Raw genomic sequence first — 14953 nt, 5'->3', positions numbered from 1 at the left:
TGGCAGCAACGTCTGATCAGTGCTAGGCTGGATTTGGCCTGCGAACCTAGAGAGTCCCTATATCCAGTTTCTAATCCCTTGAAACAAAAACCTTTCCTTTCTCAGCAGCCACGTGGAAGTTACTAAATTCCACACACTCCGTCACCACATTCTCTGATGTTCTTATAGCACCTCACACGCTGCTTATACCCATAATATGTCCCGAGCATACACCATCCAGAAGCACTATTAGATGCTGAGCTTAGACTCGTATATAGATACCACTGTGATGGGTGCCTGGGAAATACCTGGAGTAAACAGATGTACTGGGACCACTTTATACACTATTGAAACGGAGTCTTCTTTGGGACAGAGCATGGAAGCCATTCTTTACCAACTGTGCTGTAGGTCACAACTGGGTTTTAGTTAGTGAAGAAAAATGCATTTATCACACACTGCAGAGGGAATGTTGGCAAGCAGAATTTATTCATCCACATTATTTATCTCTAGTCCTCCAAAAGGGCCACAAGCTGCTTAAAGGCAACAAGCGGCCAGAGATTTCAGCTTTCTTCTAAAGATCGTGGGGCAGATCCTCAGCGGGTATCAATTTCAATGAAACCAAGACAATTTACACCCGCTGTGGATCTACCCCAGTACTTGTAGGAGCAAAGGGACCCTCAGCATGAAGCAGGGCCATTGGCTAAATATTGACTTAGAAGGAACAGTTTTTAAGTACCAAGATGATAGGAGTAGGTGCCTTAAAAATACCACAAATGGATAGACGGATAGTGGATGATAGAAGTGTGTCACCAGTACTACTGTCTGTGGCATCTACTGTTGTCTAGCCAAGGCCAGATGAAGTCCCAATCTTGCTTACCTCATGTGTTTGGACAAGACACAGTGGTCTGTTGGCAGCTCAAATGGAAAAAAGACCCTGAGTTTATTAAAATATTAAGAGTATGACACAAGTCAAGACATTTCAGGGTTGATACTTCAGCATTAGTGTATGTTTTTGTGCCTGTTTTACTCTTGTCCATAACATGGTTTGGGTACTTTTGCCATTTGTGCAACAATCTTTTCTGTTTTTGAGTTTTCCCTGGAGGGCTAAGAGGACTCTAAATACAAATAAAACAAAGCTGGGAGCCAGTTGTAAATGCATTTGGTGAGCAGATTCTACTACCTTCAGTCAAACCATGTAGTACCTTACTCCACAGCTAGTCACGCAGAAATTAAGGGAATCACATGTGCAATAATCTGCTATACAGTATGAGCAAGGGCAGAAGAATCTGGCTATTTACAGAATAGGGATAGGAATTAAACTAAATCAAATTAAGGCCACTTGAATTCTGTATGAGGGTGTTCACACATGAATTTAATGCAGTTTAACTAATCCACTTCAAGAAAAAATAATCCAAATTAACTAAAGGTGTGAATTTGATGTCCCTGGGTAGGCAAGCACTCAAACAGTCTCCCTGCTTGCCCCTTCTCCCTACCCAGTCATTCCACTGATAGGTTTGGAGAGGTCAGCTGGCAGGGAGGCTTCTCTAGGAGCTCCTCTTTTCAAATGAGCTCTGGTAGCCTTTCAAGTCCAGGTACATTAGTCAATCACCAAGGTAGTTACTTAGAGGTGGCTGAGATGGGCCTATTCTCTTTGAGCAAGCCCATCTCCCCTTAAAGGGGCCAAGCCCCACTGTGACAATACAAATATGTTTAAAAGAGTCCTCCTGCTTCTAAAGAAATGACTATGGAATGATATTTAGTATTTATCTAAACAGGGAGACTGAATTAATATAGGAAAGAAATGCGGGGAAGTTATGTTTTCTTGAGTTTATTAATCAATCTTGTCCCCTTGCATATTTGTGTCTCATTATTGTACCGTCTGTTGATCATTGCAGTGGATAAAATCCAGGAGCCTGCCAAATTACGAGGTAAGCATACAGTTATTTTTAACTAAATTAAATTTTACTCGTTCCATGGCACATTGTGCAACAGACATACACTAGTGTCAGATGACATTCTGTCCAGACACTTATGCTAAATTTAACTCCTCTTGAGAGATATAGGGCAAACAATTAAATGTCAGCCCTGCAAAACAAACCTGTTGCATTATGATTTGCATTTAGAAGAGAAATAAAATCCTTCTTACCTTCTCATCCATAAACAAAGTAGTTGGTGGAGGATGTCTAAGCTTTCTCAGTGGTTGTAATTAGACTTCATTTGGACTGGACTTTAAATGATGAAATTAGACACATTTCAATTTGGCTGTACAGCAGTGAGTAAATAGAGATGACAGTGCATTGTCCTTCAGCATATGCTGTTCTATTCCTTTTACAGCTCTCTTCACCATAGTATGAGAGTGCCTTCTAGAAGTGCATTAAGTGACATGACTACACAACTGTCCTGCATGGTTCTCTTTTCTTCTCCCCATATTATACATACAGAGGGCCCAGTTCTGCCCTCAACGAGGCCCCAATCCAAAAAAGCCCTTCATCATATGCTTAGTCTGAGCATGTGAGTAGTTCCAATTGAATTCCATGAAGCTACTCACATGCTTACGGTTAAGGACATGCTTATCAGCTTTGCTGGATTGTGACTTTAGGTGGATGCCTCTCCTATTGACCAGGCTGGCCCACAACATTTTGGCACCTGAGGCAGGGAGCTCAAATGATGCCCCCATACCCCCTCGCTTGGGAGAAAACTTTGAAACTCTGGGTCCTAGTGGCATCCCCCCTCTCCCCCCCACAGTCTGGCACCTGAGGCGGGCGCCTCAGTTCGTCTCATAGTAAGGCCAGCCCTGCTATTGACTTCAGCAAGAATTTTTTCTGACCCTTAGGAATTTGAAGGAAAGCAGATCTGGTATGCAGCAGACCTATTTTCATGTCATTGAAGGAAGGGGAAGGCAAGATTGACAGTAAAAAGTCACACATAGTCCTACTATACACAGTGGATGGAACAGTTGAAAACAGAACTTCCAAATCACAGCCCTAAAGAATGAGCTTTCTGTAGGATTTTTAAAACTTGTCTATAGAAATCTAGAGCAGGGGAATTGTTATACTCACGGCCTATAAACAGAAATGTTAAATAACATCAAATACTCTTGCTGGAAGGTTGCAATGTAAAACTAATTCATTTCTTAGAATCCAGAACAATAACACACAGTAACCAAAAATAGAGAGACAAAGCAGGCTGCTCCTTAAGGCAGAAAGGCAAAGCTCAGCCTACCTTTTTCTGAATTGGCTCCTTCCTGACTGAGACCCCCAGATCACACACTTCACTTTCACAACAGAGAACTCACCCACACTCTTAAAGGGATAGCTTGCAATTCCAACAGTTTTCAATATACCACAGGTGTGATTCTCTATTAAATTCTACAGCTTGAGTTAAAAAGACTACTGAAAGGATACTTTTTGACCTGCCTCCAGGTAGCCACGCTAGTCACTAGCAGGGATAGGGGCCACTAAGGGCCAGAGTTAGCTCCCATTCCCACTACTCAGTATAGGCAATTAGGGATAAATATCTCCTTATAAGATCAAAGGTACACCTACATTTTGGTTCTCAGGACCTCTGAAAACTGACTCTGTAGGGTCAGCTGCCTTATTCTTTTAGGGAAACGTCCTATAAAAATTAATAGAGAGTAAACCAACAGAATTCTATAGAAATTCTACAGGGTACCTTAGAAATATCTCAACAAACTATAAAATTTAGTAGAGACTGATACCCTTTCTGTCAGATTTTAAGCCAGCCTATGGAGTTTAATAGAGAAGCACATTCCTACTATAGCTTTCTGTAGACTGGTTTAAAAATTCGATCGAAAAATCATTTTCTGTCACATTCTGTAGGATATCTCCATTAGGGCAGTGATTCAGAAACAGTGGCTTTGGCCATTACGTTCATTGTATGTAGTAGAATGATGTGGAACATATTGTCATTCTTGCCCTCATCCTTCCCTCTAATAATGGGACTTCAGCTTCTGTTTCTGAAAGGTTTCAGAGTAACAGCCGTGTTAGTCTGTATTCGCAAAAAGAAAAGGAGTACTTGTGGCACCTTAGAGACTAACCAATTTATTTGAGCATGAGCTTTCGTGAGCTACAGCTCACTTCATCGGATGCATACTGTGGAAATTGCAGAAGACATTATTCTATACACAGACACCATGAAACAATACCTCCTCCCACCCCACTCTCCTGCTGGTAATAGCTTATCTAAAGTGATCATCAAGATGGGCCATTTCCAGCACAAATCCAGGTTTTCTCACCCTCCGCCCCCCCACAGACAAACTCACTCTCTTGCTGGTAATAGCCCATCCAAAGTGACCACTCTCTTCACAATGTGTATGATAATCAAGGTGGGCCATTTCCTGCAGGAATCCAAGCCCATCTTGATGGTCACTTTAGATAAGCTATTACCAGCAGGAGAGTGGGGTGGGAGGAGGTATTGTTTCATGGTGTCTGTGTATAGAATAATGTCTTCTGCAATTTCCACAGTATGCATCCGATGAAGTGAGCTGTAGCTCACGAAAGCTCATGCTCAAATAAATTGGTTAGTCTCTAAGGTGCCACAAGTACTCCTTTTCTTTTTGTTTCTGAAAGGTCAAGGAAAAGAACAAACCTTTCACTAGAACTCCTGATAAATCTCATTATAAAATATAAATGATATTTGCCCAACAAAGAATAGCAGAAAGGTGATGTTTACCCAAGTAAAAGGAACGTGTCTTTGTTTACATAGTCATGGAGGTTTTATTCATTGTGCATTATGATTACATATTCTCCTGTACTTTAGTCCCTTTTCATTTTGAGTCTGTGTACTTGACCTTCTGATGATATTTGCAGAGAGAGGCTGAGACTGTAATAACTGCAGATTCCTCCAAGGTTTATTGGCTGTCAAGTCCAGCCTGAGTCAGCAAGCAGCTAAAATGGTGCTGAAGAGCTTATATATTTGTTGTTCCCCTTGGTGCTAATATGCTATCTCCAAAGAAGTGAGGACTCCCTCTGGACTGTAACTGAGATGCAGAAAGAAGTCCCTATGCAAAAGTGGATATAGCACGCTCGGCCACTATGCTGAATCTCTGAGGCAGTGGGCTCTAAAACACACCAAAATAAATCAGAAGCCATTCCACTCAAATCATAGGACGTACACTGATTTCACATTAAGGTGAGAGGAAACTTGAGTCTTAAAACTAATATAGTCTGAGAAACTTTTTTTGGGGGGGCGGGGGGAGCAGATTCAGCAACACCAAAGCATTTTGCAAATTCATGGCAATTTCACCAAATTGCCGCTGTTGAAAAATATTTCTGAAAAAAAAAATCAAAACATTTCGTTGACATTTTAGAAATAAAACATTTTTCATTCAAAATGACTGTTTTTTAAAAAAAATGTAGCAACAAATCAAAAATGGTTTACATCAAAATGAAACGTTTCCGTTTTGTCAATATAAAACATTTCATTCAACCAGAAATGAATATTTTTTTCAATTTTTTTGAAATTCCCAGTGAACTGAAAAATCACCAGCTCTAATTCTGAGTTGATTGGGGTTGGAAGGACTTTGCAGCATCAGGGTCTTAGATAGCAGAGCCACAAAGAAATAATATATTCTGTAGACATCACACCTTAGCAATTACCCAGACCTTGGCATATTCGATATCTCACATCTTTTTTATTAGAAGTGTCATAGAATTTCAGGCCAGAAGGGACCATCAGATAATTTAGTCTGACCTCCTGTATATCACAGCTACCAACACCACCCAGTACCCACATACTAAAGTGCTGCTGGCTTATTGTCACCACCATATAAGCATGGCCAAAGCAATCACTTCTCAGCCCATTCTTGCTATGGGAAGAAATTGAAACCTTCATCTATTGAAATTCTTGTCCCCTTGCTAGTTGGATGGAGTTTTAGTAGCAGCATGTGCGTGTGTGGAGAGAAGAATGGTCTGTTCTACAGAAATTGAAGCCAGGAGCTCCTGAGTTCTAGTCCTAGCTCTAACACTGACTCCTTCTGCGGCTCTGCCCTTCACCCTTCTGCCTTCCTTTCCCCCAGCTACAATGCTGAGCTAATAATAGTCTCCTTCCCCTGTTGTTAGGGTCCGTCAGTGCAAAGCAGTGCATAAACACTGAGTGTACGCGTTTCTTCTCTTTCACAAGTGCACTTCAGTGGATTTTATTGGTTGGCATTTTTTGCTACTATAACTCTAAATGTGAAAATTGAAATGTATGGTGTAAACAATGTTTTTACATTAAGAATTTGATTACAAGATGTGTAAGTGCTGAGGAATCAAATAGAAGGCAGGTATTTGCCAGATGGTATAAAATAAAAAGCCATCTAAAACAAAATGTAGGTCTATTGAAAATCATTTGCTTTTTCTTTGAAAGGGATCAGGGTTGGTGGGTGAGTGTGGGGTAGGAGAGATGCATTGGAGTTTGCTGGTTATCTTTGAGAGTGTGTGATGGTAGTGAAATACTGCAGGCACACCAAATATCAGTTAATAGCAGAATCCCTCTCCCCATTGAAACCAATGGGAGTTGTGACATTGACATCAATGGGAGCAGGAATTGGCACCAGATTTTGATAAAGATGACTGTAAAATATGAGAATGCATGTATTACACATTTTCTCAATGAACTACCACACCCATAATGCATTGCACCTAAAGACTAAGCCAAAGTTTAGAAGAGCTCTATGTTACCCATGAACAGTGTCACACTCCAGGTAACCAATAGACTATCACCATGGACTATAGCTTAGAAGATATTGTGGTAAATGCTGTGACTAAATCTGCCATAAGAAATTCAGGTCAGGCAGAAAACCTAATTAAACAGCTGCTCTGCAAATGCATAATGTAAGAGATCCCATTAACTGGATCTTCTTGCATCTCATATTCCATGTGTCTTTTCAGCGCCCACTTTCTGCATTTGCTAGAGAACTACCATGTCTGAATGGCCAGCTGAAATGAAGTGGTTAGGTTGCCTACTGGAATTACAGTATCCATGAGACACAGTTAGTCTGTTGCCCTATTCAATATGTTCTTGCTTTCTCGATGGTGTCTGAATTCATGTGATCCAAACTCTCGAGTTTAGGCATCATTAATACCATTCCACTACTGAAAGGATAGCATACATGATGTGTTCATACTCATTTGCACATGAAGATTTCTAATCATGAGACAGCAAAAATATTTCTATTTTCTGACTTCAAACGTAGAATCAGTTTCTAGTCTCACTGGCTTGCATGCACAAATTTGGTTTCTGCACTAGTCTTAGCTGCATCCACAGTAGAGGATCCTGCTGAGAAACAAGGCCTAAGGGAACTGAAGAGCTGATTAGTTAAAACAAAGGGAAGGTGAGCTTGCAAGCAAATGTAAAGCTGAAGCAAAGGTTAAAGAGGCATTTAGAAACTTCTGCTTGCTACTTTTGAGGAAGTAGGAAAAGGAACCTGCTTTTTTTTTTATTTACCAAGTTTTCACAGGGTCTCCTCTCTTCCTCTTTCCTCAAACTCAGTTTTCCCTTTATGTGACCCATTCATGAGACCCTAATCCACTTCCCATAGCCACAGTGAGCTGGCTTATAATATTGTTTTTCTGAGTAAAGAGAAAACAGATATTAATGTGCAGCATCCGAGTCTGAAAGCATTCCCAGAAAATGACATCGCATTTTATATTTATTTTTGCTGGTGACATTTTGTAATCTCTTGGAATTAAGTATTAAATTAAGATGCACAACTGGATGCGTCTTTGGGAAAAATATAAACACTTCTTCTACAATCATGATTATTACTATGCTTTGGATGTGTTGTAGCAGACTTACAGCTTTGCTTTATTGAAAAATAAATAAAATGTATTTCTGTACATTAGTACTTCAGCAACTAATACTTCAAACTTCCAGAGGAGCTCCATCCAAGGATACAAAAACAGTTTTCCCTCAGGTAAATAGTCCTATTGGCTTCACATCAGTGAGATGTCAGGACTGAGCCCTACACATCCTTGAGGTAAGTAAGAGCCATTATTTCCATTTGGAAGTGGGGAAACTGAGGCACAGAGAACTTAAGTGGCTGCACAAGGCTTCAAAGAGAGTCAGTGGTATCTGGGAATAGAACCCAGATCTCCTGATGCCCAGTCCTGAGCTTTAGTTATAAAATCATGCTTCATTATGGGAAAACTCTAAGGAACTACCATACCAGATCAAACAAATGGTACACATACTCCAGTATCCTGCCCTCAGCAATCAGCTGTACTGGATGCTTTTAAGGAAAGCAAATACCCTTTATACAACTGTGAATATCTGCACAGGCTGCAGAATTCTCTCTTTTATGAGTATTTATCCAGGATGCAAAATGAGGGCTCCTAACTTGTGTACAGGGTGGTTCTAGTGATAGCAGGAAAGGTCACTGCTGACAAATTGCAGAAACATTGCATTACTCAATATATGCTGGTCAAAGGAGCCTAACAGGAAGACATAAATGCTACATTAAAAAAATAACCTAAAGGTGAATACATTTTTACATACTAGTAGATACATTTTCAAAGCCATTATTCCTACTACTGTTCTGCAAGAGGGTTCTCTCAGCAAGTTCTAACTGCTGCCAGTTTTGGCCCGTCTCTTGGGCAATGGATCTATGAGCCCCACTGTCCTGTCCCTCATGAACTCACCTGGGAGGAAGCTAAGTGTTCTTTACAATAGTGCCATTGGCCAACAAGCTCCACAGGTCCTCTGGGATCTGCATGGATCAAAAGGAATCTGTGGCAGTCCACAACCAGCTGTTGAGAGGCCCTGTACCTCTGCACCAGCTCTGTATCCCTTATGGGTCATCCTTCCTGCATTCCAAGGCAGCACAGCTCTGATGGGGGATGATACATGTTCTAACCTGCCTTGCTCCACCCCTATCCCTTTCCCACTGCCTCACCCCTCACAGACCCCAGGACCCACAGTGCATCCTCCACAAGGTGCATGGGGGAAGGTAGGACAGTGCCATGGAGGCAGTGCTGCCCCGTTTCTGCAGGAAGATGACACTGGTACATGGAAAGTCCTTTTCTCATGTGGATCTTGGGACCAGAATCTGGCCCCAATGCCATTTTCTAATTAAATGCTTAATCCTGCAAGGTACTGAGCACTCTGGCCCCAATTCAGCCAAGCGGTTAGGCACAAGCTTGACTAAGTGCATGAATAGTTTCATTCAACTCAGTGGGACTCCACACAGCCAAGTAGATCTGATGACAGGGTCAGAGCCTGAGAAACAAGCAGCAGGGCAGTTTTACAGAGGAAAAGAAAAAGAAGAGGAAAGGCTCTACATGTTAAATGAACAGTGGTTATAATTAAAACTAACTCAGAGAAGGTTTTAGGTTATGCTTAAAGGTGGAGAAGGGATTGCTGAGATGATTGTCAAAGGTGTGCAAGGTTCACACCCTAGGAGGTCACTGCAGCAATTGCTTCTTTGACTGCCAGCATAAGTGGTGGAATACCTTAAATGTGGTCTGAAAATAAGAATTGCTCTAACATCACGCAGTCGTGAAGGACAGAACATTCACCAGACAGCAGCTTAGAAGGAGGATGCATGATGAGATGGCCATCTGCATCACACCAGAGCAAGCTAGTCAAGGAGAAGGAACAAAGAAGGGGTAACTCTGATGCAGAAAGCATCTAAAAGAAGAGCAGGTAGACTGAAAGTAACTGGATAGATGAAGGAATATTACTAGGGTGGCTCCATCTAAGGCCACCTTGTTGAGCATTAGTGTGATGGGTATTTGTGCTCTGCGACCAGGCTGAGGCTCAACAAGGTGTTGACAAATGAAGGAAAGGGCCACCCACCATGAGCTTGCCCTCCATTTCGCTCATGGAACCAATATGGTAAGTGCTGGGAGTAGGAGTATTGGTATCAGCTGATTTCATATTGTGTCTTTTCTCCACAGTCATTGCACCTGGGCATCTTCTGGACAAATGACTAGTTACCCTCCATGGCCTCAGGCAAGTGGTATTTTTCTTCTTCCAGCCAACCCACCAATATTAATTAATTCATACATGCTGTTACACAACCCGCTGTCCTAGCGCAGCCCTTTGTAACATAGTGGGGCATTGTGGCACCTTTACCTCAGTTTCCCCTTGGTCTTCTACAACTCCACTCATCTATCAATGCCTTCCAGGCTACTTCAGTGACTTAAGCCTCTGATAAGTCACATTTAGCCCCACCTCTTCAGGGGTACCAATGTTCCCAGGCTTTACACTCAGGCCTGTAAATATTTCTTCCTCCTCTGTATCAGGACACACAACATTCCTTCTTCCTCTTGACTGCAGGGGTCCTGTATAGCCCTCTGACTGGGGTCTGAACAGTCTTTTTCACTCCCCGCATAGCTCAAGGGGTCCACAAAAGACCCAGGCAAATCCTAGGCCCTCTCATTGGTCTGTGGCCCTAAGCATGCTTAGGTTTCTTCTGCCAAGGGCCTGGGGAAGCCTAACAGTCACACCTGTTTTCCCTCAGGTCTTCCAGTGACAAGACTCTCTGTTCACCTCTGGATCTCTTCCTCAGCCAGCCCTCAGATTAGAGCATTCACTCTCCACTCCTCCCTAGTCAGCCTCCTACTGGTCAGCATTCTTCCTTTTAAGGCCCACATCCTGCCCAGGTGTGGCAGGGTGGGGCTAACTGAATGAGACTGACTGGCCTTAGGTTTCCCAGGTCCTAAAGGGGCAGGTCACCCATGCCTAGTTGTTTTCAGTCCACCTGGTCTTCTTTTAGACTCCACCTGGATCCACATTATCTACTCCTTGAGCAACTTCTCTAAAGGCCACCATGAGGTATATGACCACCATGGCACATACACTGGCCTTAAGCTGTCTAGGGAATGGGACTTTCCTTCATGTTCACGTGCTATTTAGAGCAGTTCTTTCTCTATAGTAAATGTTTATGGAATCATGTGTGGGATTGTTTCACAAGTGCTTTTGTGATATCTTGGAAGTTCTAAAGACTCGGGCTCCATGAATTCGAGTAGCCTTAAAATACATTAACCACTGTAAAACCTCAGCCAGCACCCACTGTCATCTTTGCCCTATTCTGTTTATGCAGCAGCAGCTGCAGCAAAAGCAGGTACAGTAGAAAATCTGCCTGCACCTTTCCCCAAAAATAAATGAAACCCTCCAGGACCGCATACTTTATATCAAAAATATATTGCAATTTCTTTTTTCCCTTTAAGTTTCAGAAACATATCCATATATGGTCTACTTGTCAAGGACAATAAAGAATGATGTAATAGAAAGGTCAACCTTGTGTCATTTAGCTACAGGATGCTTGATGAAATGAAGTTCTACAAATTAAAGCAACAAAGAAGAACTTTAGGATGGGTAAAAGTTTCTCCAGTGAATCTTCCAGCAGGAAATCTGAGATTCAGAACAACTTATATTTTGGCTGGTAATCCTTGATCATGGGGTGATCCAGAAATAAACTACAGGCTTCAAAGTGAGAGCATTTCAAAGCTGCCCTGCAGTAGATCAGTGCACCCAGGGAAAGGCAAGAGATGAATACTAAAGGGGATTTTCTGTACTGAGACTTACCCAAGGAGAGAACTCTTTGCAGCATTATTGTTTTGTTTCAGAAACCATCAGGTAATGCAACTGTGCATGCTTTAAATTTACTTATCTTATGCAGAATCTATTGACGTGTTATGGGTTGTGAAAATACTTCCTCCTATAATATTTTGTAAACTAACCAAGACTTTTTTTAAAACGCTCATCAGTTAAATTTAATTTGGAAATGGTTGGAAAGAATCATAGCTGCATAGTTTATTTACTTTTCCTTTACACAGAATGTGCACTTGGAATGTTTGCATGTGTTGTTTCTAAGGCACATGGAAAGATAGTTGCTGATGTTGTTGTGACATATTTAAGGTACTGTAAAGTGAATGCAGTGTACCAGGTATAGAGTAAACTAGCATAATGATATTAGCAAATGGTTCCCTTCATTTATATCTCTGAAGTTGTTATTGCACTTAACTCTGTACTGGGATCCAGTTTGGTAAGAAATAAACCCTTTGCATCAAAGAGTTTGTGCAGACTCATGGTTTGACGGCATTGTGAGATATGCCAAGCTTACTTCATAAACAGTTAGACATGTTCTGACAGCTGGGGCTGAAATGGATTTGTTTACCTGGAAAGTTCCATCTGGAAGCCTATAGTTGCTTTATTCTGCATCGTGCTATAACTTGACCGGCTTGCATCAATCGTTATTGCAAAAGTATACTTGGCTGCTGCTGCTGCTGCTGCTGTCCTACATTATTTGTTTTCCCTCTAAACACGGTAATTCTGCATGGTTTCAAATGGAAAATCTTTTCATTGTTTAAAAAGCCCATGATATCCTTAGCAGTAAACTGCCATAATTTACTCGGAAAATTGCAGAGGTTTGACTGGCAACTTACCAAAAAAAAAAAAGCCAGATTCCCAACTGGTGTAAATCAGTGTAGCTCCATAGACTTCAACCCCATCTGAGGATCTGGCCCAAAACATGAAGACCTAAAGGCACAAGTAATGGCCTCGACCCCGCAAAGACTGAAGGACATACATAATTTTGCACATATGAGCAATCCTGTTAACTTCATATGTAAAGTTAAGTATGTTTGGAAGTGTTTGCTGAATTGGGGCCTTAAAAACTAAGAGAAAAAGAAACAGTAAGCCAAGAAATCCTCCTTAACTCTTTCATTTGGAGTCTCTTAATCTTGTTGTTGTTGTCAGCATGATCAATGCCATTTAATGAAGCATAAACCATAGAAACTGAAGTTCTGTATCTACCTACAAGTTGAGCAGGGTGAAATCAGTGCTAAGGCAAGATCCCCTCCACTGCTCCTTTAATGACCTCTTCATTATCCTTGACCTACTATCACCTTTTCTAACAATAAGCTGCAATGCTGCTTTCCTGAGTCTTTTGAACAGGGACTGGCTGTCTTGATACATTATGTTTTATGGGAGGTGCGTTCAGAGGCGACTTGTCGTTTCATATAAATTGTCATATTTAGTCACTAATTGTACTGAACGGTGGTTCAAGAAGTTAATGACCAACTTTTTATTCCCTATACTAATGTTATTTATTTGCATTGGGTAATGGCTAGAGGACCCAGTCAGGGATCAGGGCCCCATTTTGCCAGCCACTACACACACACGCACACACACAACAAAAAGGAGGTTTCTGCTCCAAAGAGCATACAGTCCTATAATAATAATAACTACAGATGTCCATGGTTTTTTCCACAGAGGCAGATGGTGAGTCTTTACTCACATTGGTGAGCAGTTACTTACATGAGTAGCAATCTTGATTTCAGTGGGACTACTCATACGTAACTGCTCACTTATGCAAAGAAGGAAGTCATGACCTGGCCTACAATGTTAGCACTTCATTCCTTACCATGTACTTTTGTCTCTGTTTACGCTTAACATATCCATGTACATTATGGGTCTGATCTTCTATGCCTTACTTAGACAAACTTTCATTGAAGTCAATCCAATAAAAAGAAGAAGAATACTTAGCAAGGGGGAACTCTGCCTGTGCTGAAAGTGCAGGAGCAGACCCTATGTGGAGATGGCTGTGAATTAAAACCCAGGAGGATCTTGTTAGACTGAGATATTAAATTATAGCACAGTCAGCAAAATGATACAATGAAAGAAGAGATCAGTAATGCAGCAATTCAGAATAGAGGCAAAGGGTTTTGGTAATGAATAGTGATGGGCAAAACGCCTCAATGTTCAGATTCTGTTCCTATCAGGCACAATAGGTTCATCATAATTGTGTGAGCACAGGCTCTTGTGAGATTCCCAGTATTGCTTGGAAATTCAGGGGACATTCAGAAGTTCAAATCCAAATAAAATGTAGTCATTTTAACAGTTAAACCAGTAGTTTGAAACCTACAAGCAAGATTCATTTTCAATATGAAGAGATGGCTTGAGTTGATTGTTACTTTAACTAAACTGGTTCAACCATTCCTAGCCACAAAGAGTTTTGATGGCACTAATTTCCCTTGCAGTGGATGTGGAATATTCAATTTATAGGGGGCATTCATAAGGTCATTTTGGTAGCTCACCACTAAATTAAGGCAGCTCAGCTACGTATCAGAAAAGCATTGTGAGAGGGAACAGTAACTTACCAGCTCTTGTGCGGCAGTAGACTGCAGGTTGGCTCCAGTCTGTAGAAAGAGAGAGGAAGGCCTGCTTCTTGCCTCAGCAGACTTAGTTCAGATACACCTGTTGCCCAGTCTTAAAATGGAGCAGTTTTGTTTTCTATCTTTGGTGGATTCTTGCTTAACTAGTCCTCAGTAGAAGTGTGTGTCCAGGCAGGATGTGGATGAAGGTGGTCATTTGCTGGTGCACAAAACAGGGAGACTGTTCTAAACATAAGGCACACCATGGGGACAGGCATGTGGGCCAAGATTTTCAAAACTAGGGATGTCTTTTGCAATTCCAGACACTCACTGAGGTGCCTACATAAGGACAATAGTAGCCTAACTTGAGGCACCCATGCCTGAAACCCTTGGCCACAGACAGGAGCTTGAGAAGGATGCAGAGGGGGCAGCAGATAGAAGGGGTGGGTCTGTCTGAGCAATGGGAGTCAGAGGGGGAGGAAGAAGATAAGAGAGCAAAAGAGAGAAGGAATGGAGTTATGTGGAGTGGAGTTATGCAGAGCCTTCTGGGCCCAAATCCTACCCATATGCTACCCATATGGTGTGGGTGCAGAGGGCCCCTGACACAGCTGAATTGGCATGATTCCTCTACATGAGGAGAGCAGCATGTCTACACAGCAGATCATGCACACTCTTTGTGCCAGAGCTAACTCTCTGGGGGCAGGATGGTGACAGGCAGCATTTGGGGCAGGCTGGGGTTGGAACATCCAATGCTATGATGATTCTCGCAAAAGAGGCATGATATGGAGCCTATTCCAACCCTTTTGCTGAAGTTGAATGGAAAAAAAGGATTCCTTCCACCTCCCGCTCTGAAGGGCCCCAGCATCTAGTCA

General features: G+C 41.8%; 1 protein-coding gene across 2 annotated transcripts in view; it reads left to right on the top strand.

Moving 5' to 3' along the window:
• Positions 1-1781: 1781 nt before the first annotated feature.
• Positions 1782-14953, top strand: part of ASB2 (ankyrin repeat and SOCS box containing 2) — a 46752-nt gene continuing 33580 nt past the window's right edge. Inside the window, exons 1-3 of one of the 2 annotated variants that reach the window (XM_043549169.1) lie at positions 1782-1907; positions 7827-7960; positions 11238-11562. The gene's annotated coding sequence lies outside the window, so the exon portion shown is untranslated. The remainder of the gene's footprint in view (positions 1908-7826; positions 7961-11237; positions 11563-14953) is intronic. The other variant, XM_007063447.4, reaches the window with a different exon arrangement.

Source organism: Chelonia mydas, chromosome 6 (assembly GCF_015237465.2).
Source record: "Chelonia mydas isolate rCheMyd1 chromosome 6, rCheMyd1.pri.v2, whole genome shotgun sequence".
In the NCBI taxonomy this organism is placed as follows: Eukaryota; Metazoa; Chordata; order Testudines; family Cheloniidae; genus Chelonia; species Chelonia mydas.
This window is presented reverse-complemented; position numbering and strand designations above follow the sequence as displayed.